The 24893-nt window shown below is 37.6% G+C and overlaps 1 protein-coding gene across 4 annotated transcripts in view; it reads left to right on the top strand.

The window, feature by feature from the left end:
- The window catches only part of EML4 (EMAP like 4), a 167777-nt gene that overhangs the window by 16786 nt on the left and 126098 nt on the right, over positions 1-24893 (top strand). Inside the window, exon 2 of one of the 4 annotated variants that reach the window (XM_055377782.2) lies at positions 1129-1222. The exons of the other annotated variants lie outside the window; for them this stretch is intronic. The gene's annotated coding sequence lies outside the window, so the exon portion shown is untranslated. The remainder of the gene's footprint in view (positions 1-1128; positions 1223-24893) is intronic. 4 annotated transcript variants of the gene reach the window in all.

Genomic DNA, 24893 nt, shown 5'->3' with positions numbered 1-24893 from the left:
ACTGAACTTTGTTGTGTCTGTTTTTACCTGGGAATAATGCTACCTACCTACTTTGGATTGAATCAGTTTTCCTATTTTCCAAATAGCTTATAATTGCCACAGAAAAATACATAGCCAAAATAAGGAGATCCTGAACTACGTTACTATGCACTTTTATTTCCCTGTGTTAAGCACAGGTTTGTTCGTTCTGGATCCACAATGAATTTGATTTTTGACTTTTTGAAAGTCTTTATACTTGAAAAAAAAATCTTTTTACTGTAAGGTAAATATTTTTAATGCCTTTAACTTGACAAACTTGCTGTATACCCTAGGGTAGATTATGGAATTTGAAAAACAACAGATAAGATAAAGACACATTCCTAAGAAATGTATGAGAAAGTGTTTTTAGAGCAAGCTTTTGAGAATCATTTTCTTTTCTTTGCTTATTAATCTCTTCCTACCTCACATCACTGACATTTTGTTTTAACCCTGGATAAGGCAGTTAGCTATTTGTGTCAGACTTCATTGGACTTATTTAAAACTGGGTATACTCTGCTCCTTTGGGGATTTGTCTGGCATTTTCATTATCAAATGCATTCTCGATAGCAAATTCTCACAGTCCTTTGTTTTAAAACAACATTAGAGCATTTCATATCTTGGTTTTAGTGAAAGAGTAGAACTATAGAGTAGTTTTCAGACTTCAAAATTTTTAAATCAGCTTTATTGAGCTGTCCTTTACATATAATAAAATGACAATTTTAGGAGTACAATGGGTCTTTAAAAAATTTATATCATTGTGTATTCACTACTACAATGAAGATACAGAACATTTTCATTACCAAAAAAATTCTCTCATGCCTCTTTGTAGTCAGTCCCTTCCCTCTACATAGACTCCAATTCTTGGCAACTGCTGATCTGCTTTTTTCCATTATATTTTGTCTTTTTTTTCTTCTTCTTTTTTTGGGGGGGCGGGGGGGACAGGGTCTTGCTCTGTTGCCCAGGCTGGAGTGCAGTGGCAGGATCTCATTTTACTGTAACGTCCAATTCCTGGGCTCAAGTGATCCTCTCACTTCAGCCTCCCAAGTAGCTGGGACTATAGGCACACACCACCGTGCCCGGCTAATTTTTTTTATTTTTTATTTTTTGTAGAAATGGGGTTTTGCCATGTTGCCCAGGCTGGTCTTGAACTCTGGGCTCAAGTGATCTGCCTGCTTCAGCTTCCCAAAATTCTGGGATTACAGGGGTAAGCCACCACATCCAGCGTATTTTGTCTTTTCTAGAATTTCACGTGACTGGGATCTTATAATCTGTGGTCTTTTTTGTGCTTTTTACGTAGCATATTGCTTTAGAGATTCATCCATGTTGTTTGTTTCACTAGTTCATTCCTTTTCATTGCTGAGTAATATTTTTTTGTATGAATATACCACACTTAGTTTATTGACTAGATGATGGACATTTCAGTTGCTATTAGTTTTGGCTGTTACGAATAAAGCTGCAGTGAACATTTGAGTATACATCTTCTTTCAGGCCCTAGCAACCATGAATCTGTTTTCTTTCTCTATGAATTTGCCGATTTGGTGCTCATTTTTTTTTAAAAAAATTGGTTGCCTTAAGTTTTGAGAGTATTTTATATGCTTTGGATACAAGTCCTATATAAAAAATGTGGTTTGCAAATATTTTCTCCCAGTCTGTGGCTTGCCTTTTCATAAACTAACAGTCTTTAGAAGAGTGAAAGTTTAGTTTGATGAAATCCATTTATCAGTTTATTTTGATGTTCAACTTATTTTTTTCTTTTGTAGTTTATACTTTTTGTGTCCTACTTAAGGAATTTTTGCCTAACCCAGGATCACAAAGATTCTTATTATTTCTTAGTTTTTGCTCTTATTTTTAGGTCGATGATCTCTTTAGAGTTAATTTTTGTATAGGGTACAAAGTCAAGTTTCGTTTATTTGCACACTGATGATTTTTGTTCCAGCACAATTGAACTAATCGGAAAGATTAGCCTTTTTCCATTGAATTACCTTGGCACCTTTGCTGAAAATCAACAGACCACATATGTGTAGATGGAGTTCTGCACTCTGTATTCTGTTATGTCAATCTCTGTTTGTCACTAAGCAAATACCACATTGTCTTAATTACGATAGCTGCATAGTAAAGGTTTCAATTAAAATTTTTATATATTTGAAAAATAATGTAGAGGAAATGAAAAATAATGTAGAGGACCTCCTGGGCTCAGGTGATCCTCCCACTCACCTCACGGAGTAGCTGGGACTACAGCTGCACACCACCATGCCTGGCTAATTTTTGTATTTTTTGTGTTGAGAAGGGTTTTTGCCATGTTGCCCAGGCTGGTCTCAAACTCCTGGGCTCAAGTGATCCGCCAGTCTCAGCCTCTCAAAGTGCTGGGATTACAGGCCGTGAACCACTGCTCCTGGGTACTTATATTTTAGAGTTTACTTTTAAAATTACTTTTTTTTTGAGACAGAGTCTTGCTTTGTCACCCAGGCTGGAGTGCAGTGGTGCGATCTTGGCTCACTGCAGCCTCTGCCTCCTGTGTTAGCCTCCCGAGTAGCAGGGATTACAGGCACCTGCACCATGCCTGGCTAATTTTTGTGTTTTTAGTAGAGATGGAGTTTCACCATGTTGGCCAGGTTGGTCTCGAACTACTGACCTCAGGTGATCTGCCCACCTTGGCTTCCCATAGGGCTGGGATTACAGGCGTGAACCGCCATGCCCAGCCTACTTTTAAAATTACTTTCAAGGGCCAAGCATGGTGGCTTACACCTGTAATCCCAGCGCTTTGGGAGTCCAAGGCAGGAGGATCGCTTGAGCCCAGGTAGGCAGCATTATTCCCAGGTAAAAATAGACATAGCAAAATCAGTAAAAAGAGCATAGACTTTTTAAAGTTCAAACTCCAGTTATCCCACTTACAGCTTTTCTGAGCCTTTTTGTTTAAGTTTTTTAAGAGGTGGGATTTCACTTTGTGGCCTAGGCTGGTCTCAAATTCCTGGGCTCAAGCAGTCCTCCCTACTCGGCTTCCCAAAGTGCTGGGATTACAGGCATGAGCCACCATGACCAACCATGAGCCTTATTTTTAAAACAGTGATAATATTTCAGAGTTACTGTGGGGAGCACCTGAAATTATATTCATGAAGTGCCTGATTCATAAGAGAGTCTTGTTGATTTTTCCTCTTTAATTTTAAATCTGTCCATGTCTTCTATCCCACTACCAAGAGAAAAGAGGAGGAGACCTGTTTCAGGCCCTTATCATGTCTCTCCTAGATTGAGTTCAAGACCAGCCTGGGCTACATAGCAAGACCATGTCTCTACTAGAGAGAAAATAAGTGAGCCAGGTGTGGTAGTGCGTATCTGCAGTCCCTGTTACTTGGGAGGCCAAGACAAGAGGATTGCATGAGACCCGGAGTTCAAGGTGGCAATGAGCTATGATCTTGCTACTGCACTCCAGGTTCTGTGACAGGGCGAGAACCTGTCTCAAATAAATGATAATAAAATTACTTTCAAAAACATGATCTCCTTAATTCACTAACAATCTTAGGAATTAGAACAGACATTAATATCCGTATTTTATAAAAGAGGAAACTATAAGGTTTAAGAGGGCTGGTTTGATATCATGCAGTTAGTGTGATAAAGCACTGAAGCCCAAGTCATGCCTTTCAAAATACGGTGCTTTCCACTATACGATACTTTTTTCGTTTGCTGTTGTTCTCTTGTGTTGAATATTGAAGAAAGAGTGTTTTATGAATAATTCAATCACAAAATTTTATTTAATTATATAGCTATATGAAGACAGCTAATCAATTTCCTTGGTTACTAACATCATGAGACATATTACGAAGTCAAAATTCCCAATCTGAAATGCAAAGAGGAAAAAAAAAGTCATCAAAATTGGGCTCTTTTTTTTTTAGGTGATGGTGTTTTACAAACAGAGGAGGTGCTTATAATTTGATTTTAAATTTAGAAATGCAGGGAAGAGGCAAGATTTGTTAAAATAAAGCAGAAATATTCCTTGAAAAAATTATTTTAAGAATTAAAGATGTTCTTGTCAGGATGATAGAACTTAAGCTTTAGACTATTTGAGTGTGTATGTGTTATCTATATTCTCTTTTGTTGCCAGACCTTCTATTCTTTGCAACCTTAAGTCTCTTCCCTCCCATTCCCTCCTCCTGCTGAGTCCCCCCACAATGTCAGGTCATAGTTAGGAGGTTCTTGCAGGAGTAGTGATGAAAGATAATGGTGACTAGAGTTTGAGTAGTGATGGCAAAAGAAACGGTAGGGTTTGGGATATATTTTGAGGGGCCTATGGATGTGCTTGATGAATGCATGTAAGGGATGAAGAAAACGAATGAATCACGGATAACTCCTAGTTTTTCAGCTTGAACAACTTGGTAGTACTATTTAGTGATGTGGGGAAGACTTAGATGAATTAGATGAGCTATACAGTGAATGATGGGAAATCAGATAGAAGCTTTTTTTTAAGTTTTGTTTTCATAAAAAGTAATATCACATCTCAGACATTGGAAAGGTAGAGACTAGATGAAATTACTTATGATCCTGACTTCCTGACACAATAATTTTAAGTGTTTTGGTGTGTATCTTTATAGTCTTGTATAGGGGTTGGCAACCTTTCTGTAAAGGCAGCTTCTTAACTCTGTTGTAGCATGAAAGCAGCCATAAACAATATGTAAACAAATGAGCGTGCTTGTGTTCCAGTGAAGCTTTATTTATGGACACTGAAATTTGAACTTAATGTAACTTTCACATATCGCAAAAAATTCTTTTACTCATTTTTTTCCCCAAACATTGAAAAATGCAAAAACCATTCTTTGTGTGCAGGCCACACAAAAACAGTTGACAGGCCAGATTTGGCTGTGTAGCCAGTTTGCAGGCCCCTGGTCTTGTGCATTTGTTTTATGGTTATAGTCATATCTTACATTGAATTTTATTACCTACCTTTTCTACTTTATATATGTGCATACCTTTAAAATTGAAAGACAAAGTGATTGCATTTGTTGAATAGTAAGCCCTGATAAACTTAGTTTACAAAGTGCCTTTATGTTCATTATTTTTTTTTAATTCTTAGAATAACCATGGGAAGTGTGTGTCATGCTTAATATAAAGTAAAATATGTATTATGTACATAATTGAGGGTAAGTTATACATTATCATTAGAACTCTGTCTCTTCCATTTCTCTCTATATGTTGGCTTTATTCTCTGAAATGATCTTCCCCCAGCAGCAGTGGTCATGGCTACCAGTAGCTCTGGAACAACATCCTCAAAGTTTCCCTCCCTCAACACTAGTTTGAGAAATTCTAAGGCAGGACTTTGGTCCTGTTACATCAAAATTTCATCCCCCTGTTAATCATTATGTGTTGAAAGGGCAGGGTCATGTAGGAAGATAAGAGTTCTCATTTACAACCAATGTTTAGAAAAATAGGAGGGAGAGTGGATAGTTTCTCAAATGAAGGATAGGGTAATGCAGACATGGCCACCTGGGGGAATTATGAATTAGCCACCCCAAATTGTGTCTGTTGACATTGTTTAATATTGATTTAAAATTACTTAATTTTATGCTCTTTTCATTTACCTATTTGTATTATGCTCAGTTCTCTTTGCCGTTGCCACTTTATGTTTTATCACCACCTCAAACTGAATTTTAAAAATCCCTAGTTTTGCCGGGCGTGGTGGCTCACGCCTATAGTCCCAACACTTTGGGAGGCCGAGGCCGGCAGATCACCTGAGGTCAATAAGAAACCTGGCCGGGCACGGTGGCTCACACCCATAATCCCAGCTCTTTGGGAGGCTGAGGTAGGTCATTTGAGGTCAGGAGTTTGAGACCAGCCAGGCCAACACGGTGAAACTCCATCCCTACTAAAAATACAAAATTAACCAGGCATGGTGGCACATGCCTGTAATCCCAGCTACTCGGGAGGCTGAGGCAGGAGAATCCCTTGAACCTGGGAGGCGAGGTTGCAGTGAGCCGAGATCAGGCCATTGCAATAAGAGGGAAACTGTCTCAAAAAAAAAAAATCCCTAGTTTTGAATGTCATTTCCCCAAGAGTCTGGGTCTTATACCTCAGTGAAAGTTACTCTTTTCTTTGCTTTTGTTTGTTTTTTTTGTTTTGTTTTGTTTTGTTTTTTGAGGTGTAGTCTTGCTCCTCTGTTGCCCGTGCTGGAGTACAGTGGCACAATCTCGGTGCTTAACTGCAACCTCTGCCTGCTGGCTTCAAGAGATTCTCCCGCCTCAGCCTCCTGAGTAGCTGGGATTGCAGGCACCCACCACCATGCCTGGGTAATTTTTATATTTTTAGTAAAGACAGGGTTTCACCACGTTGGCCGGACTGGTCTTAAACTCCTGACCTCAAGTGATCCACCTGCCTCAGCCTCCCGAAGTACTGGGATTACAGGCATCAGCCACCGTGCCCAGCCTACTGTTTTCTTTTTAAAAGACCATATTCTGACCACTCCAGTCCCTCAAATACTAGAGTCCTTTTATGAAAAAAATCTTGGTCATCTCTTGCCTCTTTGATTGCAATATGAAGAGTTAGATGAGAAATAGGTGAGCATCATTTGGAAACCCCAGACATTAAAGCATGAAGGATTTTGCTAGAATAACTGGCTCCCACTAGGATTCAAAAACCCAGAAAAACAGTGATAAATGAAGCAGTTGCTCTTCTCTGAGTCTTCAGAGCAACTGATTCCAGTATCATGATTTTCACTTTTCTGTGGTCCTTATCTAGAGACCCTGGGATTCTTGGTGCATCTGCAGAAAGCATTTAGGGTTTTGCTAATCTGGAGGAGTGATTGGTGAAACTCAACAGTCATGAAACTGCTTTGCAGACTCTGAGGTAGTATAGGGTATGTCAGGGAGGCGGTGGAAACTGACATGTTTGGCTGGTTGGCTCCGGTTAGCCAAACCTTAGTCTTTAGCTGCAGTACAATATGTTTCATAGTAAAGAACAGTCATATACCACATATGAGGGTATTTCCATAAGATTTTAATACTGTATTTTACTGTACCTTTTCTGTGCTTACATACCATTGTGTTACCATTGCCTACAGTATTCAGTGCAGTAGTATTCTGTACAAGTTTATAGCCTAGGAGCAATAGGTTATACCGTATAGCCTAGGTCTGTAGTAGGCTATACCATCTAGGTTTGTGTAAGTACATCCTGTGATTTTGCACAGTGAAATTGCCTGTGATGCGTTTCTCAGAACTGACACATGTCTGTACTGCAAAACGTGCATGCAGTTTATTCTGCTGAAGGAAAAATTAGTAGAAGCTGGTTTTCAGATGAACAATAAAAAGAGGAAAAGCATTTAGAATGGTGTCTGCTGTGTGATTGTTTAGACTGACAGTGGAAAATTTCTTAGCAAAGAAGTTGCTGTTGCAATTTTGTTTCTTAGGGCCAAACCCAATCTGATGCTATAATGAGAACTAAAATGATTTAAATTCCTTTAAGTTTTGACCTTTTTCATTTCTGAGATTTCTTAAAGGGACATTGTTGATATATTTTGCTTTTAAGTTTTCACTTTCATCATCTATCTATTGAGTCATTATAGGCGTTCTTTTTTTTTCCTTTTTTTAATGAAGTGGGGTCTTGGTATGTCACCTACGCTGTTGTGCAGCAGCACAATCATGGCTCACTGCAGCCTTGACCTCCTGGTCTCAAGCAGTCTTCCTGCTTCAGACTCCTGGGTAGCTGGGACTACAGGCATGCACCACCATACCCAGCTAGTATCTTTATGTTTTGTAGAGACAGGATCTCACTATGTTGCCTGTACTGTCTGGAACTCCTTGGCTCAAGTGATCCTCTCACTTTGGCCTCCCAGAGTGCTGGGATTACAGGCCTGAAACACTGTGCCTGACCTGCAGTCTTATTTTAAAATGTGTTAACATTACTTTATTGTGAAATAGTTGTAGAATTTCCCCTTTACCATTTTTAGGGTAATTCATGTTTGCTCATTTTAAATTTTATTAATCATTGTTTTTACAGCCTATATAAATATACTCAAAAAGATAGTCATCATAAATTTTTAATGTGTAATGTTAATGGCTTATTTGAAATGGGATATCCTGTGGTGTTTGGTTAAGGAAATCAAGTCCTTTTAAATAAGATTAGGCAAAGTATATTTGTGTATTTTTCAATTATTTTCTTTATATTTCTTTTTTTTGTATCTAGTCCTGAATCCTAATCCAGATCTGTATTTTTCACTTCTCTCTCTCTCTTTTTTTTTTTTTTTTTTTTTTGCACTGGATAATTTATATCATTGTTGACTTGTACTATGGAAACAAATTTTTTGTCAGAAAATATTTTGTGAATATTTTCCCCTACATTGTGGCTTGCCTGGTTACTTTTTTAGTGATATCTTTTGATTGAGTAGGACTTTTAAATTTACCTTTTTTATTTCTTTTTTTTTTTAGACAAGGTCTTGCCCTGTTGCCCAGGCTAGAGTGCAGTAGCTCATGTGATGCCCAACCTCCACCTCTTGGGCTCAAGCGATCCTCTCACCTCAGCCTCCCAAGTAGCTGGGACTACTGATGTGCACCACCATGTCCAGCTTATTTTTGTATTTTTTGTAGAGACGGTATTTTTACCATGTTGCCCAGTCTGGTCTCGAACTCCTGGGCTCAAGTGATCCACTTGTCTCAGCTCCTAAAGTGCTGGGATTACAGGAGTGAGCCACTGCTTGGCAGGGATCTTTAATCTTGATGGTCTGATTTATCATTTGTTCCTTAGGGCTTTGGCTTTTAGGTCTATGTTCTACCCTAGATGAATTTCTGTGTATGGTGTAAGATAAGAGTTAAAAGTTAATTTTTTTCTTACAAATATGCTTATAAACGCTAACAAACAACATTGTTTGGCAAAGACTTTGCTTTATTTCCAAATCAGGTAATCAGTATTATATTATAAAATTATTAGTTCTTTCAAAGTAGTTGCATGGTTAGCTAGCTCATTGATTACAGAAGCTGTATTTTTTAGGTCAGAATTATGGGTTTATACCTTCAGGATCCAGTTAACTTGGCCTTGTTTTGTGGCCATGGAATGTATTTCTCCTAACTTGCTTTAGTCATTTGTTAGATTTGTTTCATTGCAAGTAAGAGGGTATATGATAACTTCATCATGCTGCCAGATAAAACATTAGAGCATATGCCTTACACGACTATTAACTAATTTTATTTTGTGTGAAAGAGATTACATTATTACATTTTAAGGATACAGGATTCATAGTATTATAATGTTTAATGTATCATACTCAGTTTTTATGCCATACTAAAATAAGCAAAAATAAATTGATTTTAGTAAACATTAGAAGTAATTTTTCAGAGTTTTGTGTAGAATGGGAAATGTAGATCTGACACTGTGAAATCCGTTTGTTAGGTTTTGTGGGTAAATAATGCTAAGTATAAAAATACAAGACATAGAAAAATTTAAAATGTACGTTTGCATATGCTTGTGCCAATATATAGACCAGTCCATAAACCCAATCATTGGCTTGCATTTCTGAGATACCAGCATTAAACATGAGTTATCTTTTAAGGGGCTGAATTTGAATTATATTACTCTGTTAGGATTTGTGCCAGCTTTTGGTTAATCATTATCTTGTTGATTATATTTGGTTCAAGATGACTCATTTTTCAAGGAGCTTTATTGCAACACTACATATTTACTACAGGAAGCCTGGATGGAAATGGAGCATCAGGTTATTGGAGATTTTTTCCTCCAATCTTTATTGTACCAAGTGTTATTAAAGTTAATTATTTTTCAATAACTGAATTCCCTGTGGAACCTAGTACTTCATTAACCAACTGTAGGAGGATCAGTTACTCCTTTTTCATGGCAGACAAATATATCTTTGATGATTGTTTAAATATTGGTCATACTTCTATACTATACATTGACCAGACTTAGATGTAGTATTTTATTCTCATCAAATTGAGTATGGTCATTAACTGAGAATTTTGGAATCAGAGAGATTTGAGATTGAACCTTGTTTGTAAAATTTACTAGCTTTGGAAGCTTGTGCAAATACTTCTCTGAACCCTAGCATTCATTCAGTCATTAATGAGTGAACTAATATATTCAGTCATTAATGAGTGAATTAATACATTCATTTATTAATGAATTTGGATAAAAATATTTACCTTGCAAGATCAGATTAAAAGGACATATAAAAGTATTAGCACTTAATATGTGCTTAATGATGATCACCATCTGTTGACACTTGCTTATGGTATATATTGAGGTTAGGAGTGCCAATCATTTAGCCCTTCTGTCTCCAGGTTCTAAGAGATAAATAATGGACACAGCATCTGTTTCTAAAATTTAGACTGTCTGATAACAGCAGAATTTGAGACCATAACATGGATCTAAGGATAAATTGAGAGTCTGCTGCAATCACCAACAAATCTAGACTGTGAGACTATGGTAAGAGTTCAGTCTGCCATGTCTACTCTGACTACACTTAATCTGGCAGCTGGCGAGAAGATTAGAGGCTTACTTTATGTATCTAGTTATCAGCCTAACAAAGAGCTGGAGTGAGAAAGGGAAAGATGGCCTTGTTTTCTATGCAGTAACCTAATTTCCTTCTGTTAAAAATAAGGTCCAAGGAAAGCTAAATCTAACCCACCAAATTAGTAACTTCCATTCCCCCTCTGCCCATGCAGGAGTTTGTGGCTTGAGTTTGTGGAAGAGAGACTGGGAGAGTTTTCTGTAATACCTAATACAGTAACCACCCCTCTACTGTGGGAAAGAGAAGGGAAGTCTCATTCTTTATAATAGGAGATTAGTGTAAGAGTGCCCCCTACTTTGAAAAAGTAAATTTCACTTATGTTCAGTGTTTTTGTAGGCCCATAGAATAAATACAGTAGAAGAGCCCTGCAGAAATGAAAAGCCATGCTAGGAATCAAAGTAAATGTTGGTTTAAGGAAGTAAATTGTGTCTTTATTTATTTTTTGAGACAGGGTCGCACTCTGTCACCCAGGCTGAAGTGCAGTGGTGAGATCACTGCAGCCTTGACCTCCCAGGATCAGGTGATACCCCCATCTCAGATTCCCGAGTGGCTGGCACCACAGGCACGCACCACCACTCCTGGCTAATTTTCGTATTGTTTTGTAGAGATGGGGTTTTGCCATATTCCCAGGCTTGTCTCCAACTGTGAGGGCTCAAGTGATCCGCTTGCCTCAGCCTCCCAAAATACTGGGTTTACACGCATGAGCCACCACGCCCCATCTTTTAAACTTGTTAATAGAAAAATTGATGTTGGTAAAGAAAAAGAACCCCCCAAAAAGATAGATATAGGCAATAAAAATCACAAGTCATCTACTGGCAGGAGGTGATAAGAGTTCTGTTTGCAAAGATATATTTAAGACACCTGCTTAAATACTAGAATTTTTTTTTAAATGAAAATATCAGTAAATCCAAAACAATAGTCTTCGAAAAAAAAAACAAAATGGTGTAAACTCAACATAAATTGTGAATCTGTTCTACAAATGAGTAATTTTAAATATCTATGAAATATATATTGGTAGTGAATATTTTATCTTAAAAAGCAAAAATTTGAGAATGATCATTTATTGGCACTTCAGAAGAAACCAGTAAACGAGTAGCAAAATAGTGAATAAATGTCAGTTAAGCCAGTAAGTGTGTCATTAGCTATTGACAAAGATTACAGTTTTGGAAATAACTCCAGATGTGCTCCACCTCACACCTTGTGTACTCCTTTAGCCAGGATTTATAAAATAGAATTAGAAGCATAATATATATGTTTGTAATTTGAAGCATAGGGTGGTGGTTAAGAATCTGGGCTCCAGAGTCACAGTGCCTACGTGTACATCCTGGCACCTGCAATTACTAGTTTGTATCCTTGGGCAAGTTATTTAATCTTTCTGTGTGCCCCATGTGTAAAGTGGTACTAATACAAGTAGCTAGTTGATAGGGTTGCTTATCAGTGACTTTACTGGCATTATAGAGACCAGTTTGCTACAGGTTAGGTAGTAATGGAAAAAGAGAATGTCCAAACACCTGTAGCTTGCTCCTACCAGAACTTCTTAAGGGAGATAGAGGGAGTCTGACTTAAAATTGAATTTTTTTTTCTTTTTTGGTTGGTAGAGATGTGAATATATATTTATCCTGAGGGAAAATGACCAGTGGATAGATCAGATGTGAGAGAGAATGGGCATGTATGATTGACGTAATGTCTCTAAAGATGGTAATAGAGGAGACACTCTAAAGCACTGGGGGAAGGCTTGGTGTTTAACTCAAGAGGCACCTGTTTTAATGAGTTGGGAGGGGCTGGGTGTGGTGGCTAACACCTGTAATCCCAGCACTTTGGGAGGCCAAGGTGGGAGGATTGCTTGAGACCAGGAGTTCAAGCCTGGTGTTAGGGGCAACATAGTGAGACTTCCATCTCTACAAAAAAAGAAGAAAAATTTTAAAAGGAAAAGGTGGTAAGGATGCTAATTTGGGGAGGAATATTTCTACCTGAAGTCTGCTATTTTCTCTTTGAAAGAGGAAGTGAGGACACATTCTGAAAAGTATGAGGTGGAGGTGGTGGAATTGAAAGCTGGAAGAGAGTTGTGAGGATTTGGAATAGTTATTGAGGCAATGGGAGTTGGAGTTCACTTGGAAAATGTAGAGAGACCAAGATGGGTTTGATGACCATGGGTTTTTGTGGTGGTTTCTGTTGTGTGTATATATTCTCATTCCTTCCCTGTGTCTCTCTCTGCAGTACCCAGCAGCCATTGTGTAGAAACAGAAAAGCTGGGCAGTCAAAATGTTCTGGTATTGGTGGAGGCAGGACTTGACAAAGGAGAGTGGTTTGGGAAGACCCAGGGGCCAAAAGTTGAAAGTATTGCAGTGAGAGTGGTTGAAGTCATGTATCTTGGGGGTTTAGGCTGGAGAGGGAACACATTGAAGCCAAGACAAGGCTGATAGGTGGGGAGAAAGTGGAAGAACATTAACACCGAAAGTTTCCATGAAGCTAAAGGGTGAAGTGTGATGGGGAATAGGAGTGAAAGAGACAAAGGATAAGGGCTTGGGGTTATGGGCCAAGATAATGAGTTTTAAGATTTCAGATGAGTAATTGTTGTGGGTAATAAAGCAAGTGGTTATAGAGGTGGATTATTCAATTGGGTAGTGGCTATCTCTTCACTCCTTAAGGAGGAGAGCAGCTAGGATGTTCACATGGATCTGGAATTTGCCCAGGCTAATGGTGGCTGTAAAGGTAAATTAGATAGTAAGATCAAAACTTATATGTAATTTGGAGAGTGACTGAGAAGTTGATTGATGATAATGATGAATAATTAGGTTAGTTGTTAGATCCTAGTTATAAGTAAAGGAGGAAGGTTTTGCAGGAGACTTTTGGAGTAATCATATGTGTGCTGCAATAGAAAGAAGACAGGACAATGCTGTTATCTCCCTGTTTTCTGTTGAGAGGTATAAGAGAAAGAATAGTTGCCGTTTTGACTCAGCTGGAATGGAAGTGGTGTCGTGTGGGAAAGTTGGTTTCAATTAGAGCCAAAAGGTAGACTGAGGTTCTGTAAAGGATCTAGAGAAGTTTATTTGAAAATAAGAAGCATTGCAAATGGCAGTAGTGAAAAAGGTTGGAAAAGAGGATAACCTTTTGGGAGAGTGAACGGGTAAGCAAGAGAAGGAACCCAAGCGTCACAGAAATCCGAGGCCGTAATTTACTAGTCAGATGGTAAATGTATCAGGGAAGTGAAAGTCATCTGTGGGTTATTGTGGAATCATGGAAAGAGACCATTTGCTTTAAAGGATAAGTATATGGGGTATCATTTATGCCAGTCTTAAAAAACAATTTTGACATTGGATCATTCCTTAATGAGATGAACAGTGGCCGGGTAAATAAGGTTGCTGAGATTTAGAATAGAAATACCGGCCAGGCGTGGTGGCTGACGCTTGTAATCCCAGCACTTTGGGAGGCCAAGGCGGGCAGATCGCGAAGTCAGGAGATTGAGACCATCCTGACTAACATGGTGAAACCCCGTCTCTACTAAAAATACAAAAAAAAAAAAAAAAAAAAAATTAGCTGGGCATGGTGGTGGGCGCCCGTAGTCCCAGCTACTCGGGAGGCTGAGGCAGGAGAATGGTGTGAACCCGGGAGGCGGAGCTTGCAGTGAGCCGAGATTGGGCCACTGCACTCCAGCCTGGGCGACAGAACAAGACTACGCCTCAAAAAAAAAGGAATATCAGCACTGTGTAGACAAGGGGAAAAAGAAAGAATTTCAACAAAAATTATGGCCTTTGCTGTACATGTGACCTGTAAGCTGTAGAGAGCAGTCTTTTTTGAATTTGGCATAAATGCTTTTATGGATAAATGTTAATTTGAGGTTGTCAGGTATTGTGGTTGTCAGGCATATTTAATTCAACAAATGCTGATTTCTTATTTGCTGGTCACTGAGATCAAAAGCTCTCTTTTTGGCTTGAACTCCCTTTCTCCAGTTGAAAAGATAGTTTCAGAAATTCTGGCACTAATTCAGACTTACAGACTTTCTTTGTAGAGACAGTAATCCTCAAGTTCAGCAGTTTGACTCTAAATATCATAACAATTCTAAATTCATATCTAGAGGAATGTTTTAAATCTTTTTTGGCATTTTTAAAGAGTTTTTGCAGACACTCATAATCTTGGCATGCCTTCTATTGAATCTTTGGTGGGAGAAAGAATGTAAAGTAAAGGACTGAAATTTCCAGCGCTTTGCAGGGGACAGTAGGGGAAATGAGGGCCCACTTAGAATGCAGTTTATTCCAAGTCTTTTCCACTTCCCCTGTACTCCATGGGCTGCCTGCTGTATTCTCCTAAGGATGACCCTAAGGAATTAAGTGAATTGTATCCTCTAATTGTTGTCTATAGCAGTAATATGACAGAAGTATAGTACTTTTGAGTTCTTTTAAGTGAAGGATACCTGTATTCTAATTTCCATCAATCAAGTCGAATTTCTGAAGATTTTGTCAACTGTGCTAATTTTCAAAATGTTTTTGTTGGCTGCATGCTAGCTGGAAATTATAACTCTGAAAGCATTACCATCAAAATCTAGCTATTAAGTAAATATATAAAACTAATTTATCAGGCATCACTCTGTATCAGAATCTGTTTGATGTACTTTATGTGTATTGGCTCATTTAATCCTCATAGTAAGCTATGAAGGAGTTAGCATTATTATCCCCATTTTTCAGAGGTGGAAACTAAGGGATGAGTTAATTAACTTGCCCAAGAGCGCACAGCTAGGCTTAATGTATGCAGATTTTTAGCTTGATTTAGGAAGTTGAACATAAGTCTAATAGAACTTTAAAAAGTTAAAAGTATAACGCTTTCTGTGATGAAGCAGTCCCACTTCTGAGTATATATCCAAAGGAATTGAAACCATTATATTGAAGAGATGCCTGCACTCTCATGTTCATTGGAGCATTTTTCAAAATAGCAAGGATATGGAAACCATGGAAGTGCCCATCAATAGATGAACAGATAAGAAAAACGTACTCAGCCTTGGAAAGGGGGAAAGCCTGTCATTTGCACAACATGGATGAACCTAGAAGACATTCTGCTAAGTGAAATAAGCCAGGCACATAGAGACACATAACCAAATAACACATGATTTCACTTATATGTGGAAACTGAAAAAAATTCAAACTCAGAAAATAGGCCGGGCATGGTGGCTCAGGCCTGTAATCCCAGCACTTTAGGAGGCTGAGGTAGGCAGATCACTTGAGGCCAGGAGTTCAAGACCAGCCTGGCCAACATGGTGAAACCCCATCTCTACTAAAAATACAAAAAATTAGCCGGGTGTGGTGCTGCGCACCTGTAATCCCAGCTCCTCAGGAGGCTGAGGCAGGAGACTCGCTTGAACTCGGGAGGCAGAGGTTGCAGTCAGCTGAGATTGCACCACTGCACTCCAGCCTGGGTGACAGAGTGAGACTCTGTCTCAAAAAAAAAAAAAAAAGAAGAAGTAGAAAGTAGAATGACAGTTGCCGGGGGCTTGGAGGGGTGTAGACAGGGAAAGGAGAGGCGTTGGTCAAATAGTACAAAGTTTCATTTAGACAAGAGAAATAGATCCTGGTGATCTATTGCACAGTATGATGTCTGTAGTTAGTAATAAGGTATTGTAGGCCAGGTGCAGTGGCTCACACCTATAATCTCAGTGCTTTGGGAGGCCAAGGAATATTGACTCACATGATCACAAAGTGAGGTTTCACAATAGGCCATCTCCACACTGAGGAGCAAGGAAGCCAGTCTGAGTCCCAAAGCTGAAGAACTTGGAGTCTGATGTTTGAGGGCAGGAAACATCCAGCACAGGAGAAAGATGGAGGCCAGAAGACTATATCAGTCTAGTCTTTCCATGTTCTTTTGTCTGCTTTTATTCTGGCTATGCTGGCAGCTGATTAGATTGTGCCCACCCCTATTGAGGGTAGGTCTGCCTTTCCCAATCCATTGACTCAAATGTTAATCTCCTTTGGCAACACACTTCAATCCAATCAAGTTGACACTCAGCATTAACCATCACACCTGGGCAACGTAGCAAGACCCCATCTCTACAAAAAATAAAAAAATTAGCCTGGTGGGGTGGTGTATGCCTGTAGTCCTAGTTGCTTAGGAGGCTAAGGCCTGAGGATTCCTTGAGCCCAGAAGTTTGAGGCTGCATTGAGCCATGATTGTACCAGTGTACTCCAGCCTGGGTGACAAGAGTGGGACCCTAACTCTAATAATAATAAGAGGAAGAATATATTACATATTTCAAAATAGAATAGAATAGTGGATTTTAAATGTTCTCATCATAAAGAAGTAAGTATTTGAGGTTTGGTGGATATGTTAGTTGGCCTGATTTGGCCATTCTATAACGTATGCATATATTGAAACATCACATTGTGTCCCATAAATACATATAATTATTATTTACCAGTTAAAAGAAAACTTAACCTAACATTTTCCATAAGTGTATGAAGGTAAGTTTGGTTTTTTCCCCTCATGATCCAGTAGACATAGTTTATCTTTCCATCTGTGGTAGCCGTTTTTTGTTTATCAGAAGATCTGAAATAAAAACATTTTGAATCCATGTTGAATACACTATGATAGAGTTTTTCTGAACTTGAATAAATTTGGTTTGTCATTTTTAAGCAAAGTATATTGACATAGCTGTAATTAAAGTTATTAATATAACAAATTTCACATGAACTTTATATAGATTTTATTTGTAGTACAGTGGACGGCATCATTACCTATGGAAGCAGTTATACAAGATGGCTAGTCTGGAATCACAGATTAATACTAACAGCCGTTTATATACTTATTTTTTCAGACTTTAGAGCCACCCTTTTTTTTTTTTTGTAGAAGTTCCCTCCCCCCCGTGTTTTGGTGTGAATTGCAGTTGCCTGAACATAAAGAGGGGGAAAAAAAACAGAGAGGATTAATTGATAATATACTTTTATGCCACATGTATAGGCACAAAAAGGCCTGGACCTCAACAGTTTGATAGGGAAAGAGTCCCTTGTAACTATAGTAACTATAGTGGTAATAATAATGAAAATATAGTGCTTACTATAAGGTATAGTGCTAAGCACTCTGTATTTACTCCTTTATACGATACTATTATCTTTCTTTTTCCCCCAAAGAGATGGAGTCTCGCCCTTTTGCCCAGGCTGGGGTGCAGTGACACAATCATAGTGCACTGCACCTTGAACTCCTGGGTTCAAGGGATCCTCCCACCTCAGCCCTCCGAATAGCTAGGACTACAGCCAACATGCCACTACACCGGGCTAATTTTTAAATTTTTTAATAGAGATGGGTCTCACTTTGTTGCCCAGGCTGGTCTCAAACTCCTGGGCTCAAGTGATCCTCCTGCCTTGGCCTCCCAAAGTGCTGTAATTACAGGTATAAGCCACCATACCTGGCCTATCTTTCTTTAAAAAAAATTAGAAGTTTTAGTTTTAGAACCATTAGATGACTTTCGACAAGCTATATAAGCAGTTAGTGGCAAAGACAGGTTTTGAACCCAGGTTGGTCTGATTTCAGTACCTACAGCTTAATCTCTTGTCTGCTGTGGTTTATGGCAGGGGCTGGCAAACTTTTTCTGGAAAGGGCCAGATAATAAATATTTTAGGCTTTGTGGGCCACACATCTGCAGTGGAACTATTCCTCTCTGCTGTTTTTGTAAAATAGCCATTGACACTACCCAAAAGAATGTGCCAGGGCTATGTTCTAACAAAATTTTATTTATCAACACTGAATTTCATGTAATGTTTATGTGTCTCGAATAGCTGTTGTTCCTTGAATTGTTTTTCAGCTATTTAAAAATGTAAAAAATCATTCTTAGTTCTCTTACCATACAACTAAGGGATGGTGATGGGATCAGATTTGGCTTGTGGGCGGTAGTGTGCCAACGACTACTGAATGGCTTGCTGTATTTGTTTTTTCTCCCTACTAGGATAAACAGAAATGGATGATTCTTCTAACAGTTTTTCAGAATAAAGAAAAACTGTTACAGCTAGAGTTAGACCTAGTTAACTAGTTAACCTAGTTAGGTAGGTAGAGTTACAAGCTAGTAATGAATCTGTGTAAATGTTCTTTGCCTCAGATATTCATGAATGCTAAGATTATGGGGTCCCTTTAATATTACAGTTCTTCCTATTACTATACCATATGGTTTTAGAAATCATAAATATTCATCTCTTAATCATTTGCAATACATTGCCATTTTGTTCTATAATCATCCAAAGAACTTTGATTCGAGGTCTTTTTGTATATTAGGTGTTGAGGTAATTTGATTCTTTTATTAAGAGAAAAATTTATTGGAAATAAAATGAAGGGTTCTCAACAAAGATGATTCATGCAGACTTTACAAAGTTTGCCTCTTAGATTACAATTTGACATTTATAAACTTGACCTTGTAGAATTTTAGTATAAGTTGGCTTATGTGCAACAAAAAACACTTCCAGATGTGATCACTGATACAATTCTGAATTAAAATGCTTAATGAAAACTTCTAGTGTTGACAAATCAACACTAATCAAATAATCTGTCCTTACACATAGTGAAGTTTATCAGCAAAAGTTGACATTTTTATATTTGGTAGGGAAAAGAGATATACTCTAAAAGTAAACTAATTTCAGCTTGCCCAATAATAATAATAATAATAATAGGTGTAGGTGGTGTTGAATTAAATGCCCCTGCCCTCAGTCAGCTTCCCTGGCTTACGTAACTCACAGTAAGCAGTCAATAAATGTTTGCTCTTAGAAGTTGTGTGGTGTGGCCTGAATCAGTAGGCACTTAAATGAAGGAAGTGGAAGATCTGTTAGTGCAAAAGGAAAGGGTTTTTGTTGTTGTTGTTGTTGTTGTTTGTTTAAGGAAGTATCAACTTAGATTTTAGACAGAAATGGATAAATTGTTTGTTACACTAATACTATGTCAGAATTATTTAGTGGTTGGCTATAGCTTATGGTATGAAATCCTATTTTCTTTGGGTTAGAATTCCCTAATTTGGCCCCAGCCTTCCTTTCTAGTCTTATTTTTACTCTCCTGTGTTAACAGACGATATAGTCAGTTTCCATTACTCAGTCATTTATCCACAAATATTCTGCCACTTTGGAATTTTCTTCTTTCTCTCCTCTACCTAGCCGGTTTCTGCTTAGATTTCAAGACCCAATTTTTTTTCTTTCCCTAGGACCACTCTTGCTAATCATGATCATTTTTGCCTCTGAATTTCTAGCACTTACTGCATTTATCACTCATTTGACAATTACTCTTGTTGTGCTTTGTGACATTTCTTATAAAAGTAAGTAAACGTTTGTACGATATTTTTAAATCTGTAGACCTTATTCAAGTTTCACAAATTTGTTCCATATAGCATTCCCCCCCTCTGGTCCAATCCAGAATCAGGCATTACATTTAGTTTTTAATTTTAATTAATATATTTTTTAGAGACAGGGTCTCACTCTGTCACCCAGGATGGAGTGCAGTGGCATAATTGTAGCTTAGTGTAGCCTCACATTCCTGGGCTCAAGTGATCCTCCCACCTCAGCCTCCTAAGTAGCTGGGACTATAAGTGTACTCCACTGTATCCAGCTGAATTTTGAATTTCTGGGGGAGAAATGGGATTTCACTGTCTTGCCCAGGCAGGTCCCAAACTCCTGGCCTCAAGAGTCCTCCTGCCATGACCTCCCAAAGTGTTGGGATTATAGACGTGGGCACTGCACCCAGCCTGCATTTAGTTTTTATGCCTAGTTTTATGTCTAGTCGTCTTGCCTACTTTAATCTGGAACTGAACTGTTCGTGAGCCTTTTTTGTTCCTTTTGTGACATAGACAGTTTTGAAGATTACTAGCCATTTATTTTGTAGGCTGTCTCTCAATTTAGTTTTGTCTGATATTTCTTCATGATCAGATTTAGGGTATGCGTTTTTGGCACGTGTAATACATAAGTGATGTGTTCTCAGTGCATCATGTATATTATTTTTGGTAAATAGTAAAATTTAAATCATCACAGTGAATTACAATAATTGCTGGTTAGTTTGAATAACACAGTAATCAAGACAGTCCTGGGTTCAAATTCTGACCTTACCATTTGTTGATCATGTAATCTTGGGTGTTACCTCTCTTTAGCTAATTTCTACATCTGTAATTGTAGATAATTTAAATACCTTTTGGTTGGTCAAAAATAGTTGCATATTGGCAGTTTTATAGGGATCTATTTAATATTTATAGATTTGTGAGATGAAATGAGACAATGCAGCTGTCACTGAATATGTGTTCAGTACACTGTAGTAATAGATTACTTTTCAATATAGTTCTGTAGAAATATGTCAGCGTGATTATTGGTTACATTCTAAAATAAAGTTATTTTTAAGTTGGATGTATAACACCTCCTCTATTTGATATTATCAGTTATCATTTGTAGTTCTATAAAAGTAATTTTTAAATACAACCAAAACTTTTATAAATGTATATCTTTTACTAAAATATATCTATGTATACACATACAACCTTCAAATATATATTAATATAATACTAGATATAACTAGTTTTCACATAAGTAATTTAAAGAATGTAACTAGTACCTTAAGGGTAATTGAAGTGTCTTAGGGTTGTTTGCCTCTGCACTGTATGACCTAGGACCTTATACCTTTTCACTTATTGGTATCTTTTTAAAAATATGATTTTCTCATTGATGGATGAGTTGTCAGTTTCTTGCTTACCTTAGCAGCTCTACCTGAACCACTTTTTAATTTGTTGCTTTTTATTTGCTGTGAATTGGAAAGCCAGATTTTTTTGGTTCCTACCCAGTTCTAATAAATTTAGTTAACAGGCAACTTATGAGGGCCAGAGGAACTTTCCTGAACGTAAGTGGTCTTTATACTTATGGTTTTAGTTTGGATTGTTTGGGGGTCTTTTTCTGCTTACTTTTTGGTCTTCACTCAGTTCTGATTGGTTGAAGTTGAAAAATAAGTGACTTGTCTCTGAGTTTGGCATAATATAAAATGCGAATTTATAATATTAAATGCGAATTCACCTTTGCTTCACTGATGAATAATTGATTTCCTAATTGTTCTGTGTTTTAGACAATCATATTTGAGCTATAGTTACATTATCTTATTTATAGGAAGTTTTTCCTTAAATGTTGCAGTGAAGATTGGTAATTGAGAGTCCTGAAAATGGCAGTATTTGGATATGAGTACGCTACAGTATTGACACTTTCTGAAAGTCGGACATCAGTATGTGAGAGCGTACTTCGTGATAGCAGCTCACACTTTCTATTTCATCTCTTCTTTGGTGGACAGGTACAAATTACATTTGTTTACTACCTTTTCAACTCATGTTTCTGCATTTATTCGTTTATTCTTCCTGGCCACTCTGGGAGGGAGGTCTTATGTCTTCTGAATAGAGGACAGTGGCCATAAGGTGAGTAGATGCAGAGTGAGTATTCAAATTTTGAGATAAATTTTCATTCTCAAACCTACTTTGAATCTGAGTAATTTTGCCTTACATCATTTAGAACCAGATTTTTTTAAAGTTCTGATTTTGTATATGTAAGCAAAGAACTAAAATTTATATTTAAAAATTTTTATTTTATGTTAAATGTTTTCTTTACAATAGATTTATTTTGGAAACCTACTCCTTTAATTTTTTTTCTTTTCTTTTCTTTTTTTTTTTTTTTTTGAGACAGAATCTCTGTCGCCCAGGCTGGAGTGCAGTGGTGCAATCTTGGCTCATTGCAACCTCCGCCCTCTGAGTTCAAGCGATTCTCCTGCCTCAGCCTCCAAGTAGCTGAGATTACAGGCACCTGCCACCGCACCCGGCTAATTTTTTATGTTTTTAGTAGAGACGGGGTTTCACCATCTTGGCCAGGCTGGTCTTCAACTCCTGACCTCATGATCCACCCTCCTTGGCCTCCCAAAGTGCTAGGATTACAGGCGTGAGCCACTGCACCTGGCCCGGAAGCCTACTCCTTTTATTTATTTTTTTACTTTTTTGAGACAGGGTCTCGTTCTGTCTGGCGTTTTTTGTTTTTTGTTTTTTTTTTGTTTTGTTTTTTGTTTTTTTTCAGACACAGAAAGCCCCATAGAACAAATTTGAAGCTTGGTAAATTATTATGAAATGGACATCCTTGTAACCACAGTCTAGAACAAGAAATAGAAGTTAGTCAGTTCAGAAGTCCCTATAGGTACCCCTCCCATTTACAGTCTCTTTCCTCCCAAATTGTCTACTCCTAGCTTTTGTAGTAATCACTTCCTGTTTCCTTATGGTTTTATCCCCTAAGAGTCCATCGCTAGACACTAGAGTTTAGTCTTCCCTTTTTAAAATAAAGTATTTAGACTGCATCTTTATAATCTAATTGTAAAGGAATGAGAAATTACAGTATATTAAAAAATCACTAATATGATACTAAAAACAGTTATTTGGAAACTCAAGGCCCTACATAGCTAAAAACATGGTTTCAAAACATGAAATAATTTTTAGACAATTATGTTCACTTTTCTGGTTTTTTTCCTTTTATACAAATACCACAAAGCAGAAGGGTACTTTAACTTTCTTTCAATACCCATCTTTTTTCCAAGATAATATGTTGTATTTCTTCTTATGTCGATTATCATTTGTGAAGGGCTTTTTCAGTTTCTAAAACAGATATTCATGATCTGATTTAATCCTCACAGCAGTCTTGTAGGCATATTCTTCTTTCCATTTTATAGATGAGGAAATGATAATGTAACTAGTAGGTGGTGAAGCTTTGATTGGACCTTTGATTAAAAAGGATTTCCTCATAAATGTTTTTCAAACTTTAGTTATCTGAGTACTGCCTTCATGATTTTCCCAGTCCCTTAAAACTATTACTATTTTACTTAATAATTTTATTTAAAATGACTTTTAAAAAACTGATAAGATTGGCCAGACACGGTGGCTCACGCCTGCAATCCCAGTGGGAGGCTGAGGCCTGTTGATCACCTGAGGTCAGGAGTTCAAGACCAGCCTGACCAACACGGAGAAACCCGGTTTCTATTAAAAATACAAAATTAGCCGGGCATAGCAACGAGTGCCTGTAATCCCAGCTGCTTGGGAGGCTGAGGCAGGAGAATTGCTTGAACCCAGGAGGCGGAGATTGCAGGGAGCCAAGATCATGCCATTGCACTCCAGCCTGGGCAACAAGGGCAAAACTCCATCTCAAAACCAAAAAAAAAACCAAAAAAAAAAAAAACCCAATAGACTTCATTTAGAACAGTTTTACATTTGCAGAAAAATCGAGTAGATCATACAGAGTTTCCACACACACCCCCCATTCCCTTATTATTAATATCTTATATTAGTATGGTACGTTATAATTTAAAACCCAATAACACATTGTATTAACTAAAATCCATAGTTTATTAAGATTTACTTAGTTTTTACCTAGTGCCTGTTTTCTCTTCCAGGGTCCCATCCAGTTGTCATATCTCCTTAGGCTCTTGGCTATGACCATTTTTTCAGGTTTTTCTTGTTTTTGATACCTCGACAGTTTTAAGAGCAGTATTGGTATATTGTAGCAGCATTGGTATATCAGATATATTGTAGAATGTCCCTCTTTTGGAATTTGTCTGATGTTTTGGGGAGGAAGACCACAGAGGGAAAGTACCATCCTCATCACATCAAAAGAAGTATATGTGAGCAACATGACATCATTGATGTTGTTGAACTTGATCACTTGACTGAGGTACTGTTTGTTAGGTTTCTCCTTTGTAAAATTACTTTTCCCAACCCCTTTCTGTACTGTACTCTTTGGAAGGAAGTCACTATGCACAGCCCACACTTAAGAAGTGGGTGTGGAGTTATGCTTCACTTCTTGAAGACAGTATATTTACATTTATTTAGAATTCTTCTGTTCCCTTAGATAATTTTTTCAGTCATTTATTTATTTCAGTATGGACTCATGGATATTTTGTACTTTGGGTTAAGATCCAATACTATTTTATTTATTTTGTTATTCAAATTGTTCCAGCTTTGGCCATAGGTTGGCTCCTATGTTCCTTTGACATACTCCCACCTTTTTAAAAATAAAAACTTTTTTGAGAACTTCCTTACTTTCTGGCACTATAGAATAATTTAGTTTTTAGAGATTTATTTTAAGATTAATTTTATACCACTCAGTAGATAGAAAATCAGTTTATGGAAAATACTTGTGTTTACGTTAAAGATTGGTTATGTTTAAATACTAGCAAAATGTTAGAGAGGTATTAGGAACTGAGACTTTCTTCTCAAAGTAATCAGAAGGTCCATGTAATCTTCTGTCTCTTACACACTTCACTGGAGCATCCTGTCTCCTTTGCAACTATAACTCTTTTTAGTATTTGCTTTAACATTGATTGAAATACCTATAATGTGCTTGGGGTACCTACCACAGTAGATAGTGTGGAACAT

The sequence above is a fragment of the Gorilla gorilla genome, chromosome 12 (assembly GCF_029281585.2).
Source record: "Gorilla gorilla gorilla isolate KB3781 chromosome 12, NHGRI_mGorGor1-v2.1_pri, whole genome shotgun sequence".
NCBI lineage: Eukaryota > Metazoa > Chordata > Mammalia > Primates > Hominidae > Gorilla > Gorilla gorilla.
The sequence above is the reverse complement of the archived record's forward strand: the minus strand, read 5'-3'. Positions and strand labels throughout refer to the sequence as shown.